The 15,005-nt window shown below is 53.2% G+C and overlaps 1 protein-coding gene across 16 annotated transcripts in view; it reads left to right on the top strand.

Annotated features, from left to right (window-relative positions):
• Nucleotides 1–423: 423 nt before the first annotated feature.
• Nucleotides 424–15,005, top strand: part of ADCY7 (adenylate cyclase 7) — a 60,751-nt gene continuing 46,169 nt past the window's right edge. For 4 of the 16 annotated variants that reach the window (XM_004265062.4, XM_049703787.1, XM_049703788.1 and 1 more), the window contains exon 1: nt 428–662. The gene's annotated coding sequence lies outside the window, so the exon portion shown is untranslated. Of the gene's footprint in view, nt 1,252–6,876; nt 7,048–7,354; nt 10,596–13,387; nt 14,319–15,005 lie in introns of those variants that run through there. The other 12 variants (XM_033418900.2, XM_033418899.2, XM_049703789.1 and 9 more) reach the window with 8 other exon arrangements.

Below are 15,005 nucleotides of genomic sequence, written 5' to 3'. Positions count from 1 at the left end.
CCACTGCAGGGTCAAGGCTGTGACATATCCAGGGTCTCTTCCCCCTGGAGTAAGCTGTGGTACCTTGCTCCAGGATTCCACCACAGGGTCCCAAGTAGACCAGAGTTCATGAACCTGCTTCTCATAGGATCACCTGGGGGCTCGTTAAACTGCAGATTCCCAGTAATCTTTCCTGTGGGGCTCTGGCCTCTGAGGTTGGACCTGAGAAATGGGTATAACAGATGCTCACGTGATTCCTCTCAGCAAAGTGGGAGCCTCGGGATTCCACGGTGGGCATAAGGGCGCTCTGGACAAGTGGGAAGGGAGAAACTCATGCAGGTGTATGAGTTAAATGCCTCCTCCTCTTGATTACCCCTTCAGTCAGCCTCCTTTGTCCCTCCCAGTGGTGACTCAGAGGAGGGATTTCTTGTTCTCCCAGCCTGGGTTCCTCGGAAACAGGACAGATTTTTTTGCTGCCAGCTCTGGGGCCTCACCCGGGTTGTAGGCAGCGGTGAGTGGGATCACGACGAGGTTCGGTACCTGCTTTCTGAGGACAACTACTTTCTGAAGCGAGCTTGGTCTTCCTGGTGCCCGAGAAGAAGGTCAATAAAGGGCTGAATCTCGCGGGTGCTGGGGCAGCTCCCGCCTCCGGACCCCTAGGAGTTTAAGGCCTGAGTGAGACAGTAGGTTTCGACTAGTTTCCCTCATCTTGGCAGGAGGGCACTAGACCACAGTCCATGGGTCCTTCTAGAAACGGCGTTACTGGTGGGGGTGGGATGGGAATCTGGAGCAGAAACAGCTGAAAGAATTTGCTAGAAAGTGTTTTCCTCCGGGGCTGGGGCTGCACCTGGCGCGTCCAAACACGTGCGTGGCCTTGAGTTAGAGAATGTGTTTTGAAAAGGTTTTGTTTTCTGCTCACGTTCCGAGGGTGCCTGGCCGCTCGCTCCCACACCCGCGTGGGAAGGCGGGCGGCGGCTGTGGGATGCTTGTGCGTTTTCCGCGTTTCTGGTGAAAACCGAGTAGGGTGGCGGCACGCGGCGCCCGAATGGGGGCCGGGGCGTTGGGGCCGCCCTCCCTCCCGGCCGCGGGGCCCGGGGCCCGGAGCTCCGGGCTGGGCCGGGCGGCCAGCGGGGGGCGCCTGCGGCCTCTCCGCCGCCCCCGCCCGCACAGCCCGATCCCGCCCGCGGCGGCGCGCCCACTCGGGCGGCGGCGGCGGCGGCGGCGACGGCCGGCGCAGGAGCGGGGCGGCGGCGGCGGCGACGACGGCGGCAGGTGAGCGCGGTCCGGACGGCCGTGGCGGGGAAAGGCGCGGCGGGCGGGCCGGACCGAGGGGGCGCGCGCCGCGGCTCGGGGCCTGGGGACGCGCCCGCCGGCCAGGTCCTTGGACCCCCGCGTGGCAGGGCCTCGGCGTGGGGGGCGTCTGCGGCTTTTTCGTTGCTCGCCCGCCAGGCAGCACCCGAGCGGAGGGGTGGGCGTGGGCGGCTGCAGCCGGGCCCCTCGCTCGGCCTGCCTTCCCGGGCCTCGGGAGCCGGGGAGAGGCGCGGGGTCGGCCGACTGCCCCCTTCTCCCGCCCCGCGGAACCGCCCCCGCCCCGTTCCCCGGCCTTGCTCTTTCTCTGGCCCAAGCTTGGGGTGGGTCTTCTCAGATGCCCCCTCGCTCAGGCACTGCGGGGAGACGTTTCCCACATAGGACCTCAGCGCAGGAACTGGGGCCCAACCCCACTTCCCGGATGACAAGACTGAGACCTCACTGAGGGACATGGCTCTGCGTCCCCCCTGGGTCTGGCACGCTCCGACCACTCTGTTGGAACGCCCATTGGCTTATGATGGTAAAAAGAGGGGCTGGTTTTTCAGGTTTCTCAGACTCAGGCAAGGCAGGGGCCCCAGGAGGGTCAATATGGTCTGTTTAAAGTAAAAAATAACTCAAAGGGAGAAGGCTCAGGTAAGGGCAAGACTACGGCCTGGGGTTGGAAGCAGTCCAGTCACAGCCACAGTGAGCAGGACGCCTCACCAGTTAAGGGGGGCGGTGTGTAGATGGGAGAGCCGGTGAGGCGTTTGCTCTGGCTTGCGTCCCCACTGGGACACTCCCGAAACCTACCCTTTTACGCGAACGGCATGGTAACCATCCCTGCTTGGGGGTGAGATGATGGAGCCTTTCTCAGTGTGGGCTGGAGTTGTTCTCTCTCCTGGTGTATATCTCGGGTCCCCTTCCTCAAAGGCGAAGAATTCGTGTTCTTTCTGAGTCCCAGAGCCAGAGCTGGAAAATGAGAGTTTGGGCCCTTTCACTAGAAGTGGAGCCTTTAAGGTGAGGACCACTGGTACCCTTGGTGGTTAGGCTGTGCCTGGAATGGCCAGATCTGGACTGGCCTTAGGTTCAGGGCCCTCATTGCTTGCTGAAGCCTCCTCAGACCTGGTCCAGGATGATGGTCAACAGAAGCATGAATGAATGAATGAACGAACGAATGACCAGCAGGACTGCAATGGTCTCAGGGCGTGAGGCTGAGGGCACTTGGCAGGTTGGGGCTTTGGGCTCAGAGATGAGGGTCTCTGGCATTCAATCAATCACCGCTCTCACACGTGGGCAGGTGCCCTCCTAGGAGAGGTGAGCGTGTCCCGCTGTGGACCTGGAGCTATAGGGGCAGATCCCCAGTGTAGTGAGGAAGCCCCACAGGGGTGGCCAGCTGGGTCTAGGGCATGGAGTTGGGTCCACAGGGTGACCTTTGGAGCTGCCTCCCCCAGTGCTGAATGTTTGGGATCCTCAGAGGCTGGGTCTTCTTCCTCAGCCCTCGATGCCCTTGGGCTTTTGAGAGCGGTTGCTCTTGGACCTTTTATGGAGGAAGGCTGAAAGAGGTGGGGGAGTTCCAATTTCTCAGGCCAGATGGCTTACAAAGCCATGGCATGTCCCTTGTACCGTTTGATCCTGTTAGGAACAGAATGACGAGCACCATTTATGGGTGGGAAAGCTGAAGTGCTTGAAGGTCTTGTAGCAAGTTAGGCCTGGAGTGGGGACTAGGGCCTGGCCTTCTGGTCTTCCCATCCCGTTTTGGCCTGGTTCTGGTGGAGTCTGACTAAGTACCCATTGGGAGCCTGATCCCATCCCAGCAGGCAGTCTTAAGTGAGCGCATTAAATCCCCCTCAAGGGTAGAGCACATTGCCTGCCCACCCACCTGCCCACCTCTCTTCCTCCTGTTCCTAGTGCTTACCAGGAGATGCTCTGGACTTTGCTGCTGACCTCACCTCTTGGATCCCCTTCCTCTGCAGCTGGGCTCAAAGGGACTGCTAATGGGGGGATAACAGCTTATGTTGCCTCTGTGGCTAACTCCAGCAAGGGAGCCTCGACCGGCCTGCCCTGGTAGGAGGCAGAAAAGCGAGTTAGGCGTGGTCCCTGCCCCCTGCCAACAGGGGCGACAGAGTGGTTGCACCTTGACCCCAAACACCTCTGTAGAGAGAGGCTCACAGAGCAGGCAGGCCGGTCTGTGCACTAGAAGGATGGGCGGAGGGGTCTTCATTGTGATATCTTTGGGAGAGTTTGTCGATAGGTCATTTTCTTATTTCTTCATGCCTTCTGTATTTTCAAAATTGTCTACAATGAAGAAGAAAAGCAAAACTATTCCGTTTTTGTTTGTTCTGGAAAATTTTCAAGAGCTGTTCTGCTTCTGAAACTTGGAATTGGGTTTGCAGGTGAGGTCGGTAAACTTCCGAATTTAATAGGGCATCCAAAGGGAAGGTCCCAGGATTTTGAGATATTTCAGCACAAATTAGTCTACAGAATGGCCTGGAGCTCAGGCAGAAGTTGCAAACTTCTTGTTGACAGTGTTGCCTCTCCCACTGCGAGTCTGCTGGTATTTGTGGCTCACGACCAACTGTTGGAGAGCTATCTGATGGGGCCTAGCTGGTGGGTGGGCAAGAGCTAGAGGTGATGGAGGCAAGGTTGGTGGCAGCTTCCAGGCCCTGAGCCACACTCATCTGGGAACCAAAGAGAGTGGTTTTGTAAGCTGATGCTGCCCGGCCTAGGTTGGAATTGGGGGTAGGGACTTTGGCCAGAGAAGAGTGGACAAGTCCACATCCACGTGGGTCCTCCCTGAGGAAGCTGAGTTTGTGGGATCAGCCCGCAGCCTCCTGGTCCTCTTTGCACGCAACACAGGCTGCGTGATGCCCTGGAGTCCTGAGTCCTTGCTGCGAGAGCTCCGCTCCCACCTCCAGCCCTTCCTTTTGCTATTCCTTCTTCCTATAAACCCTCCTCTCCAGTGCAACTCCGTCATGTGTCTTAGGATGTGCTCAGCCCCCTCTTGGACAGCTGACCTCAGGGGTCCCCTTCAGTCTGGTGCTCTGTGGGTCAGGGACATGGCCTGAGGGCCCTTTTGACTTCAGGCTCTGTCCCTGGGGTATTTGCCTTGCTCTGATTTTGGGACATGGGCATTTGTACCTGGACCGTCACTTTAAGAGGGGGAAAAAGCAAGGTAGGAGCTGTGGGCCCCTCCAGCTCTCCACTGCCCAGCTTGTATAGAGGGAGCTAAATGGGGCCCCACAGGGTGGCGTGGTGGGCCTTGGGCCAGGGCCATTGCCAAGTGTGGGGAGCTGGCAGCAGGAGGTGCAGCCAGTGTGTGCACAGGAGGCCACGCCTTCAGTTAATGACCACCTGCTGAGTGAGGTGGCTGTGATCAGCCATCCACCTGTTTGCAGAGGGAACCACTGTTTTCAGTTATTAACAACAAAGGTTACTATTTGCAAGCTTTTATGCTTGGAGGACAAGAACACAGGCTCTGGAGGGAACCTCTTGGGCTTGAGTCCAAGCTCAACATTTCCTAGCTGTGTGACTTTGGGCAGGGGCTTCAACCTCTCTGAGCTTCAGTTTCTTATCTATAAAATGGAGACAGAATAAGACTACTTATCTCAAAAGCCAGGAACAGTTCCAGATTAAAAGAGACCAAAGTGACGTGACAACCAAATGCAGTTATGTGAACCTGGGCTGAAAAGAATTACATAAAGGACATTATTAGGACAGCTGATGAAACTGGATATGGACTGTAGATTAAAGTAGTGTGTCAATATTAAATGACCTGATAACTATATTGGTCCTTGTTCTTAAGAAACATGCACTGAAGTATTTAGGGGTAGAGGCTCACAGTATAGGCAAACCACTCTCAAATATTAAAGAGAAACATAGGTATAGACAGATAGTAAAGAAAGTGAGACAAAATGGTACAAATAGGCAAATATGAACTAAAGTATAGGAGAGTTCTTTGTGGTTTTCATCTAACTTTTCTGAAAGTTTGAAACTGTTTCAAAATACACAGTTCAAAAAAATGCCTATCTAATAGTATGAATGAAATGACATTAACTGATGTTACTTAGAACAGTGCCTCGCACTCCCTGAACATTAGCTGTTATTGTTAGTGTTGCTTTTTGTTATCATTAATATGGACAAAGTATACATCTTTGTCTTTGTCTTACTTCATTGTCACAATACCCTGTGTTATTTTTCCACTTTACAGATGACAGTTGAAGCCCAAAGAGGTTAAGTGGTTTGCTCAGGGCCACACAGCAGTGAGTCCAGAGCACTGGTAGGAGAACTGCTTAAAATTTATTTTGGATTCATCGCCAGCATCTGCAACCATGAGATTTTATGTAAAAAAAAACCGAATTTCTTTTTTTTCAGTTATATATATGTAATGTATATATATTGTTATCTATATGTAATTATATATATATAATTTTAAAAAATACATATTTTTCAGATTATTTTCATTATAGATGATTATAAAGTATTGAATATAGTTCCTTGTGCTATGCAGTAAATCCTTGTTGTTTATTTTATGTACAGTAGTGTGTATCTGTTAGTCGCATACCCCTAGTTTATCCACCCCCCCACCCCCCCTTTCCTCTTTGGTAACCAGTGAGTTTGTTTTCTACATCTGTGAGTCTGTTTCTGTAAAAACCCAGATTTCTGATTTCCTTTGATAACTCAGAAGGCTTGCAACACTCGCCACATTCCTTTGTGGCAGCTACTGGCTGAAGCTCTTTACACAGCTTCTCTTTACACAGAGCTTGGGCCTCCAGTTTACCCTAGTCCCCAGCCAGCCAGCTGGCATCTCTGGTTGATGTCCCGTCTGATCTCTGGGGGCTCTGAGTTTGCGCCTCTGGGAGAGTGCCATTGTACGCCTGATCCCAGGGCTCCAGGCCAAGGCTTGGGTTCTTCCCTTCCCTCCTGATGCCCCACCTTGGGTTCTCCCCTCCGCCCACCTGCTCCTCCAGCCAGAGGGTGCAGCATTGCACGTCCTTTGCTCAACCTACACTTGAGCGCCTATCAGCTGTGTGGAGAGGGGCTGGGGGGCCGGATAGGAGGAGGTGCCGGAAGTTTTGTGGCTCCAGCCTGGTGTGTCCTACGACGTTCCTCGTCTTCCCTCGGTCCTGCCCGTGGCCCTAAGCAGTGCGCCTGGCTCTTCAGAAAGGGTACAGGGTGGTTTGCTGATACCCCATGAGGAGGGTGTAGGAGGAGCTCACAGAAGGGCCCCCAGGCTGCAGTCTTCATCTTGGTTTGGTATATGTAGATGGGTGGTTATTTCTTTTCTCTGAGTTTCTGGTTCTTTCTCTGTAAATCGGGGCTATTCCGCCTTCCTGGAGGGTGGTCAGAGGGCTGGAGGGGCTAGCCTGTCAGCCTCGAGCAGCTGGAGATCTGGGGGTGTGGTCGTGGGGATTGTTTCATTCCACGTTCGGCCTCTGATGCCCCTGGTTCCCCACCACGCTGGGTGTAGAGTCAGCAGGTGCCCAAGAGGCAGAGGAATGAGCAAAGGCTGGAAATGAGGGCACCAGTCCACGGGCAGTGGGGGAGGGGAGGCTAGGCAGGTGGTGTTTATGTGGCCTTGTGGGTGTGCCTTACTGTACCCATCTCACACAGGAGGGAACAGGCTCTGTGAGGAGGTGGGAAGAGCTCACTTGGTGGATTTGGTGTCTGACAGATGGGGAAGCTGAGGCTCAGAGAGGCCGTGTGGCCTTGAGAAGTCCCACAACCAGGCAACTTCTGCCTCCTGGGCCAAGACTGAGCAGCATTCCTGGGGAGGAGGAGAAGGTCAGCTCATTTTTAATTTTCAAATGGCTTGAATTTTGTGTTAGTTACCCAAATAATTCACACTTATTACTAAAAAATCATAAAACCTAAGCAGTAAAGTGGGGATGGGCTTCCCTGGTGGCGCACTGGTTGGGAGTCTGCCTGCCGATGCAGGGGACACGGGTTCGTAACCTGGTCCGGGAAGATCCCACATGCCGCGGAGCGGCTGGGCCCGTGAGCCATGGCCGCTGAGCCTGCGCGTCCGGAGCCTGTGCTCCGCAAGGGGAGAGGCCACAACTGTGAGAGGCCCGCGTACTGCAAAAAAAAAAAAAAAGTGGGGAGAAAAGCCAGAATCTGTACCCATTAATGTAACCTATTAGTGTATTGGTGTACGTCTTTCCAGACGATTTCTTGTTTGGGGGTTTGTTTTTTTTTAAGCATGTGACAAGAAAAAAAAAAAAGCATTACAACATTTTTTACTGTGTCTGTCCTGCTTGCCCCCAGGCTTTGGGAGTGGAGTTGCTGGAGTTCTCAGACACATATCAGGCCCGCTCCAACATTTGGTATACTAGGAACCCTGGTTGATTTTCTCTGTACCCTATTGCTGGACATTTAGGGCTTTTTCCAGTATTTTTGCAGTTAGCTCACAGCGCTAAGTAGTCCGTAAGTTAAGTCTTTGTACACACTGGGGATTATTTTCTGTAGGGTTTGTGGCACTGCAGACTGGATGCAGGTTTGTGGTTGGGCCGTGTCTGCAGGCGTGGAGGTCCTGGGCGCCCCACTCCCCCGGTTAACTGCTTTGCGGTCAGAGGATGCGACGGGGAGGGGCTCCCACCAGAGGGCTTTGCCAGAAAAGGGGTTAAGATGCCGCCGTCCAGGCTGGTACTGGAAGCCTTTAAGCTCCTTTGCGGGAGTTGGGTGGAGGTGGAGGCGAAGGAGAAGGTGGCTGCTGCTCCAGGCTAGTACATGACGGTGGAGCCTGCAGCCCTGCAGCCTCCTGTGCTTCCGCAGAGGGGCCTGGGGGCGTCTCTGCCCTGCTCAGGGTTCAGGCTGAGAGTGCATCCACCCCTCCCAGTCGGGAGCAGGGCTGAGGCTGATTCTGTGTTACTGGCTCTGAGACTCCCTGGGGGCAGGGTGGGGGGCATTCCTCATCTGTAGGAAGGGGCTGAACATGTCGCCTTCACCAAGTGAGACTCAAATGAGACAACAGACGCCAGAGCTCTTACAGTGACAGTGTTTCAACATTCCATTATGGAAAAATTAAACACCCACAAAGGAAGACAGAATAGCATGTCCACCCCCATATACTCACCCCTAGATGCCACGGTTTCCAGCTCTTGGCTAACCTGGAGTCATCTGTCCTCCTACACACTTCCCTCCTTCAGACCTCATATCACTTCATCTGTAAAAATTGTAGTACAGGCATACGTCGTTTTATTGTGCTTCGCAGGTATCGTGTTTCTTTTTTATTATAAATTGGAGGCTTGTGGCCACCTTGCCCTGTCAGATGATCTTTAGCATTTTTTAGCAATAAAGTCTTTTAAAATTAAGATATGTACATTGTTTAGACATAATGGTATTGCACACTTAACAGACTACAGTACAGTGTCAACATAACATTTATATGCATTAGGAAACCAAAAAAATTCGTGTGACTCACTTTATTGCAATATTTGCTTTATTGCAGTGATCTGGAACTGAACCTGCAATACCGAGGAACTATTCCTAAAGGAGAAGGAGTAGAAAAACAAAACAAAACAAAAAAACCCCAGAGTATTATTACCACACCTAAAACTTAGCAATATTCTTTAAGATCATAGCTATCCATGCAGTGTATTGTGTTCAAATTTCCAATTGTTTCGTAAATGTCAAAAATATATATATATTATTTTAGTTTTTTAAAATCAGCGTCCAAATGAGGTCTATGTAATGAGATTGGTTGATATATTTCTCAAGTCTTCTTTCATCTGTATGATTGATATTCATTCACTCTCTCTCGTGCCATGTTTTTTTTTTTGCTTCCTATAATGCTTAATGTGTTTTTTATCCACCGCACCTCCTATAGATTGGTAGTTGTATCTGGAGCCTTGATCTAATTTAGTTTTGACTTTTTTTCCACACAAGAGCACATTGGAAATGGGGTTGCAAACTTCTACTGGGAGGCTCGCATTGTCTGGTTCAATCTCTTTTTGTGATCTTCAGTGGCTTTAAGGTAGTAGTTTTTTGTTTTTTTTTTAATTTATTTTCTTTATTTTTTTGTCTGCGTCGGATTTTTAGTTGCGGCACGCAGGATGTTTCCGTTGCGGCACGGGCTCTTCGTTGTGGCCTGCGGGCTTCTCTCTAGTTGTGGCATGCGGGTTTTCTCTCTCTAGTTGTGGCATGCTGGCTTAGTTGCCCCCCGGCATGTGGAATCTTAGTTCCCTGACCAGGGATCGAACCTGTATCCCCTGCACTGGAAGGCGGATTCTTTACCACTGGATCACCAGGGAAGTCCCTAAGGTAGTAATATTTTAAATTATCATAAAAACTTTCCATTTTCACTTGGTTACAGGTGGTGCTGAGTTTGGCATTGGGTGGAGACCTTCCAGTCTCAGGCCATTGTTTTTCCTTATTCCTGCTTTTTCTTCATAGTAGTTGCTTTTCCCTGTTATCTTTTAATTACATGGGAGGTATATTTTCATTAGAGAAAATTGGAAAACAGGCATAAACAAGAAAATATGCAATTAAAACTGTGCTAAATTTTATCACCTAGCGATAACTCCTAAGATTTGGAGTATATTTTTCCGGATTTTCCTCTGTGTTAAAAAATATACGTAAATCTGTGATATTGTTGAATGAAAGGTCTGTTTTCACCTCGTGGCACCTCCATAACCTCCTTCCCAGGATCTGTAGGGAGGGTCATGGTCTTCCTCCCCGTCCATCAGTAGTTCACACCAGACGGGGTGTGGGGAAGACAGGCGGCCGCTGGTGTAGCCCAGCTGCCAAGTTTTTCAAAGGAAATAAGGACTTTTGGTTGGCAGGGCAGTTGCTTTCACATCTGTTCTTTTAGGATTCTCTGCAGTTACTCAACACACTGTGACCTGGGCTGCCCCTTTCCTTCTCCAAAGCCCTGTCGCCGAGGCCTGGCAGAGGCTGGGGCCATGGGGGTCATGGGAGCCAGCCCCCTGCCCTCTGGCAGGCTGTACCACCAACATGATGCAGGGTGGTTCATTTTTCCTTGTCTGGCATTCTAACTGAGACAAGCAGCAGCTATTTAGATTGCTGCATAGGAGGGGCAGTGGCTAACGGAGCTGAGTTTGGTTGCAAAGGTGCTGTTTACTTATTAACACATGTCTGTTTTTGGAGTGGCTTTGTATCTCACCCCTTAGGACCACCACTGATTAGGAGTGAAGGCCTTTGTTCCATCCTATAACTTGTAACTGGTTGCATGACCTCAGTCGGCCCCTTCTCTGGACTGAAGGAGGGAGCCAGAGCATCTCCATATGTTCCCAGCCTGGGGAAGGAAGGGATCCTAGCACATCCCTGAGTTTGCAGTCGACTGGGAAGAGATGGTGGCAGAGGGGCCAGAGGTGAGTCACTGCATTGGAATGCACCCCACCCCCCCAGTGTGAAAAATCATTCTGGGAGGAGGGTGAGTGATGGGACCACAAGGCTGTGCCTGCCTCGGTGAGGCTGTCTCCTTGGGGATCTCCTGGCCCAGAGCGTGGAAGAACTGGGGGCCTGGAGGAGTGGGGCTGGCAGACCTGACACCGGTACTGAGCCAGACTGCTCTGTCCTCCCAGGCGGGGGGAGTGCTGCTGTCTGCACAGAGTGGGTTCTGTGTTTCTGCTTTATGTTCTTGTCAGGAGATTCTGGGTGCAGATCAGTTTGGCAGAGATGTCGTGAAGGCCTCCTAAGTGCCTGGTACTGGGGATGGGTGGGTCTGCTGGAAGAGCAGAGGTGCCCCACTGTCTCTCCTGATCAGGTCGGGATGCTTCAGTGAGAGTGCATCAGTCCAGTCTTGACGGGGACTGGAGGATCTGCTTCCGAGGTGACTCAGTCACGTGGATGGCAGGTTGGTGCTGGCTGTGGGCAGGAGGCCTCAGTTCCTCACCACAGGGCTACTTGAGTGTCTCACGACACGTTGGCTAGCTTCTCCCCAGAGGAGGTAATCCAAGAGGCAGCAAGGTGGAAGCCAAAGTATTTTTCATGACTTCAGAAGTCAAACATGTGATTTCTGCAGTATTTTTTTGGTCGCCCAGGTAATGTGGGAGGATACCATACAAGGGCATGAACACCAGGAGGCAAGGGTCATTGGAGGCTGACTACCACTGTGGCATAGATGAGCCCAGCAGCTTCCAGTTCATATCCTCCCAGCCTAGTGAAATGAGAGCATCTTCTTTTTCCAGTTAGTTCCAACAAAAGTCCCAGAATTCAACATTTCGAGTCACATGCCCGTTCCTCAGTGAACACTGATCAGGAGCCCACCCCTGAAGGGCTGGTTCTCCATAGGAATAGGGAGCTGTTACTAGAAGTGAAAATGCATGCTACAGAAGGAAGGGAACAGTGTATATCCTCTAAGGAGAGGCCTGTGGCACTGTGGCCCAGCGGAGGTGACGATGGGGCGTTACTTCCTGAAAGAGGTGGCGTTTGTACTTGTCTTGGCAGGTTGAGTAGCATTTTGACCATTCCTGGTTGCAGAAAGGCTTGAGCCAAGGTATAGCAGGGTGAGGCAGGTGGATCACGGGGTCAAAGGAGATCAGGATGGAAAGACGAATTGGGCCAGGTGTGGAGGCCCGAGAGGAGGAGCCAGGACTTGACTCAGGAGGTACCGTGAAGCCATGGAAGTTCTTTGAACAGGACAGGTGTACAGTAGAGCCAGGATCTAGGGTTTATTACTTGTTTGTTTTTTTGTTGCGGTACGCGGGCCTCTCACTGTTGTGGTCTCTCCCATTGCGGAGCACAGGCTCCGGACGCGCAGGCTCAGCGGCCATGGCTCACGGGCCCAGCCGCTCAGCGGCATGTGGGATCTTCCCAGACCGGGGCACGAACCCGTGTCCCCTGCATCGGCAGGTGGACTCTCAAACACTGCGCCACCAGGGAAGCCCAGGATCTAGGGTTTAAAACTGAGAGAGCGCCCTCTGTCCAGCCTCCCTTGTCTTCAGCTGTAACTGAGCACTTACTGTGTGCCTTATACACATTTCCCACTAACCCTCACAGCCTCCCAAGGAGCTGGATGATGTCCTGACTTTACAGATGGGCTCCTTGAGCGGCCAAGATCGTGTAACTTGGCCAAGGTCACTTGATGGGGACTCTGATTGCAGAGCTCTCAGCCTCTTCATCCCACATTCATGGGACAAGGGACTGGGTTGGGGGTGAATCGCCAGACCTGATTGCTCAGACTCCTCTCTGGGGTGTGGTGACTGTAGTATTGATGGTTTCTGTGCTCACACTCCCTCTCATAAATCTGCCTGGAGTTTGAAACACGCTGGGGTACTGTGGGGTTTCTTCCCAAGGGGAAAGGGATTGACATCTGGGTTTGTCAAATGGGGCCAAACTATGTGCTCAGAGCTCAGTGTTATTTGTCTCTTGGTCGACTGCCAACTGTGTCTGCCTTGTTTTTGCTGCAGTTTTATTCTTTCTTGCCCACTATTTGACGGCCTTGCCACTCTCTACAGCCTATTGCTCCCACGCACCAGTCAGGGATTGGCTGGGCCATCTCCCGGGCCTGGGGCACCCTCTCTTGGGTCCCCTTCTTCGGGGAGGCCCTGAACCTCCCCCAGGTGGGTGAGGTCTTTCTCCCCGGAGCTCCGGACCACATATCTTGCCTTCACGGACGCTTCTCCCAGATCTTTGTGCCATGTCTTTGGTGGTGGGCACGCTGTGTCCAAGTCGCGCTTGTGTCCCCAGCCCAGAGAGGAGTCCTGCCCACGGGGAGGAGGGCGGGTGCTGCTGAGTGGAACAGGAGAGGGTGGGGCTGTGCTTTGCGCCTGGCACCTTGAGCGAACAGAAACCAGTCTTCCCTGCCTGATGCTGAGAAAGGCCGCGGTTGCCCCTCCTTTGGGGAAGTTTCGCTGGCAGGTTTGGGAGCACCGAGTGCCAGGGCTTGGAGACCTCGGGCGAGGGCACCTGCCAAGGAGGGCGTAGTGGGATCTGGATCAGCCTGTCTCCAGGGAAGCCCTTCTTTGCTCCTGGGGAGGGTCATGATGTAAGTGGTTGAGAGAGCCTAGGCCGTAGAGTCAGACAGACCTGAGTCTGAATTCTGGCTCTGTGTGTGCTTGGGCAAGTGGGTAGCCTGAGTCTCAGTTTTCTCTTCTGTAGAATGGGCACAATAGCAGGACCTCCTCGTGAGGCTGTGCATGGTGCCCAGCACACAGTCAGTGTTTAAAGAGTGATCCTGGGTGCGTTAGCCTGTGTGCACAGGTCCTGCCTGCTGGGACCTCGCAGTTGGTATGAGGGGGGAGGTGTCAAGTGCCGGGGGGCCGGGCCTCAGGGTGCAGCAGGTCAGCAGAGAAGAGTCTGCTTCCTCTGAGGAAAGAGCTGGAAGGGAGACCTGGGGAGGGCAGGACGTGTCAGCTGGGAAAATTGGACACCGTTCCCTACTTTGTTACTGAACGGAGGGTTTACTGTCAGGATAAAAGGTAGAGGATGATCCCAGGTCCTCATGTCTCGTGCTCAGAGGGCTCCCTGAGGACCAGGAGGTGCTTTCCCCCTCTGTTTTGGGAGGTCTGTGCGCCCTGCTTCCCAGTCCCTCCTAGTCTCCTGCCTCACCACTGAGCACCCCATGATCTCAGTGGGGAAACTGAGGCTCAGAGCCTTGTGTGAGTGGCGGAGCCAGGATGCGGCTCCCTGCCAGGCCGCTCTTGCTTCTAATTGCTCATTAGGGAGGCGTTTACTCCCTGCCTTCAGAAGCTGTCGCCGGGCTTCTCATGCAGGCTTTTGGTCCTTGTTTTGTTTGTTACTTCTTGAAAATGGTTCCAGCTTAAAGCTTCCAATTTCCATGAAGTCACTGGAGTCAGGAGCCTGGCCTGACAGCTCTGCCCCTCCTGTTGAGGGCTCTGTGTGGCTGGGAGAGCCCCACTGCACACCCGAGAGGCCCTGAGCTGAGGGCTGAACGTGAGGGTTTCTGCTGCTCCCACCGCCAGAGCAGGAAGCTGTGGGTCCCAGATGTGACTCACTCTCATTAGGTAGCTGGTGGAACGAGCCTTCACACGTGTGAGCCTGGACACTGGCCTAGGAGGGGCAGGCGGCGGCCACTTCCACGCTGGCTCTGCCCCTGGCCCAGCTGCCGAGGGGCCCTGGAGGAGAGCCAGGTAATGTGGGGAGGGGAGCTGGGGCACCAAGTGTCCTAGTGGCCTGGGCCTGAGGGGACCGCTGGGCAGCGCCCCTCCTCCCCAGGCGGGCCTAGCCTGGGAGCGGATGGACAGGGTCTGGACTGGAGGTAGCGGAGGCTTTGGAGGCTGCTGGGCAGGCGGCAAGGTGGGGGGGCTTCTGGACGAGAAGGAGATGCCTTGTCACCGGCTTTTCCCGGCCTGACCGGAAGGTGCTGTTATGACTGTGGTGGTGTTTATTTGGCTTGGTCCACCTAGACTGCCGTGACTGTCTCTCAGGTGCCTGAGTTTCTTTACAGGGCTGTAATTTTACATTTGCAAGTACACTACTTTTCTCAATGAAAGTAAAAGTTCACTGGGGAAGTGCAACTGAATTTATGTTGTTAGATTGAAAAAGAATAAGCAAAAACCAAACCCTGAAGGTGATGCGTGCCCATGAGGCAAAGAACCGAGATGCCTCAAGAAAATGGAACCGCCTCTCTTCCCTCCAAGTCCTCCTAGCCCGAGGCCCCGGGACCACCAGTGTGGACCATGGGGAGTGGGTCTTTCTGGATCTTTCTGCCCACTCATCCAGACACACGTGCACAGACACAGGGCGAAGCAGGCATCTCCTGTCTGTGTCATCACATGGGGTTCAGGACAGCTGGCCCTGGGGGCTTCCTTCCTGGC

Source organism: Orcinus orca, chromosome 20 (genome assembly GCF_937001465.1).
Source record: "Orcinus orca chromosome 20, mOrcOrc1.1, whole genome shotgun sequence".
In the NCBI taxonomy this organism is placed as follows: domain Eukaryota; kingdom Metazoa; phylum Chordata; class Mammalia; order Artiodactyla; family Delphinidae; genus Orcinus; species Orcinus orca.
This window is presented reverse-complemented; position numbering and strand designations above follow the sequence as displayed.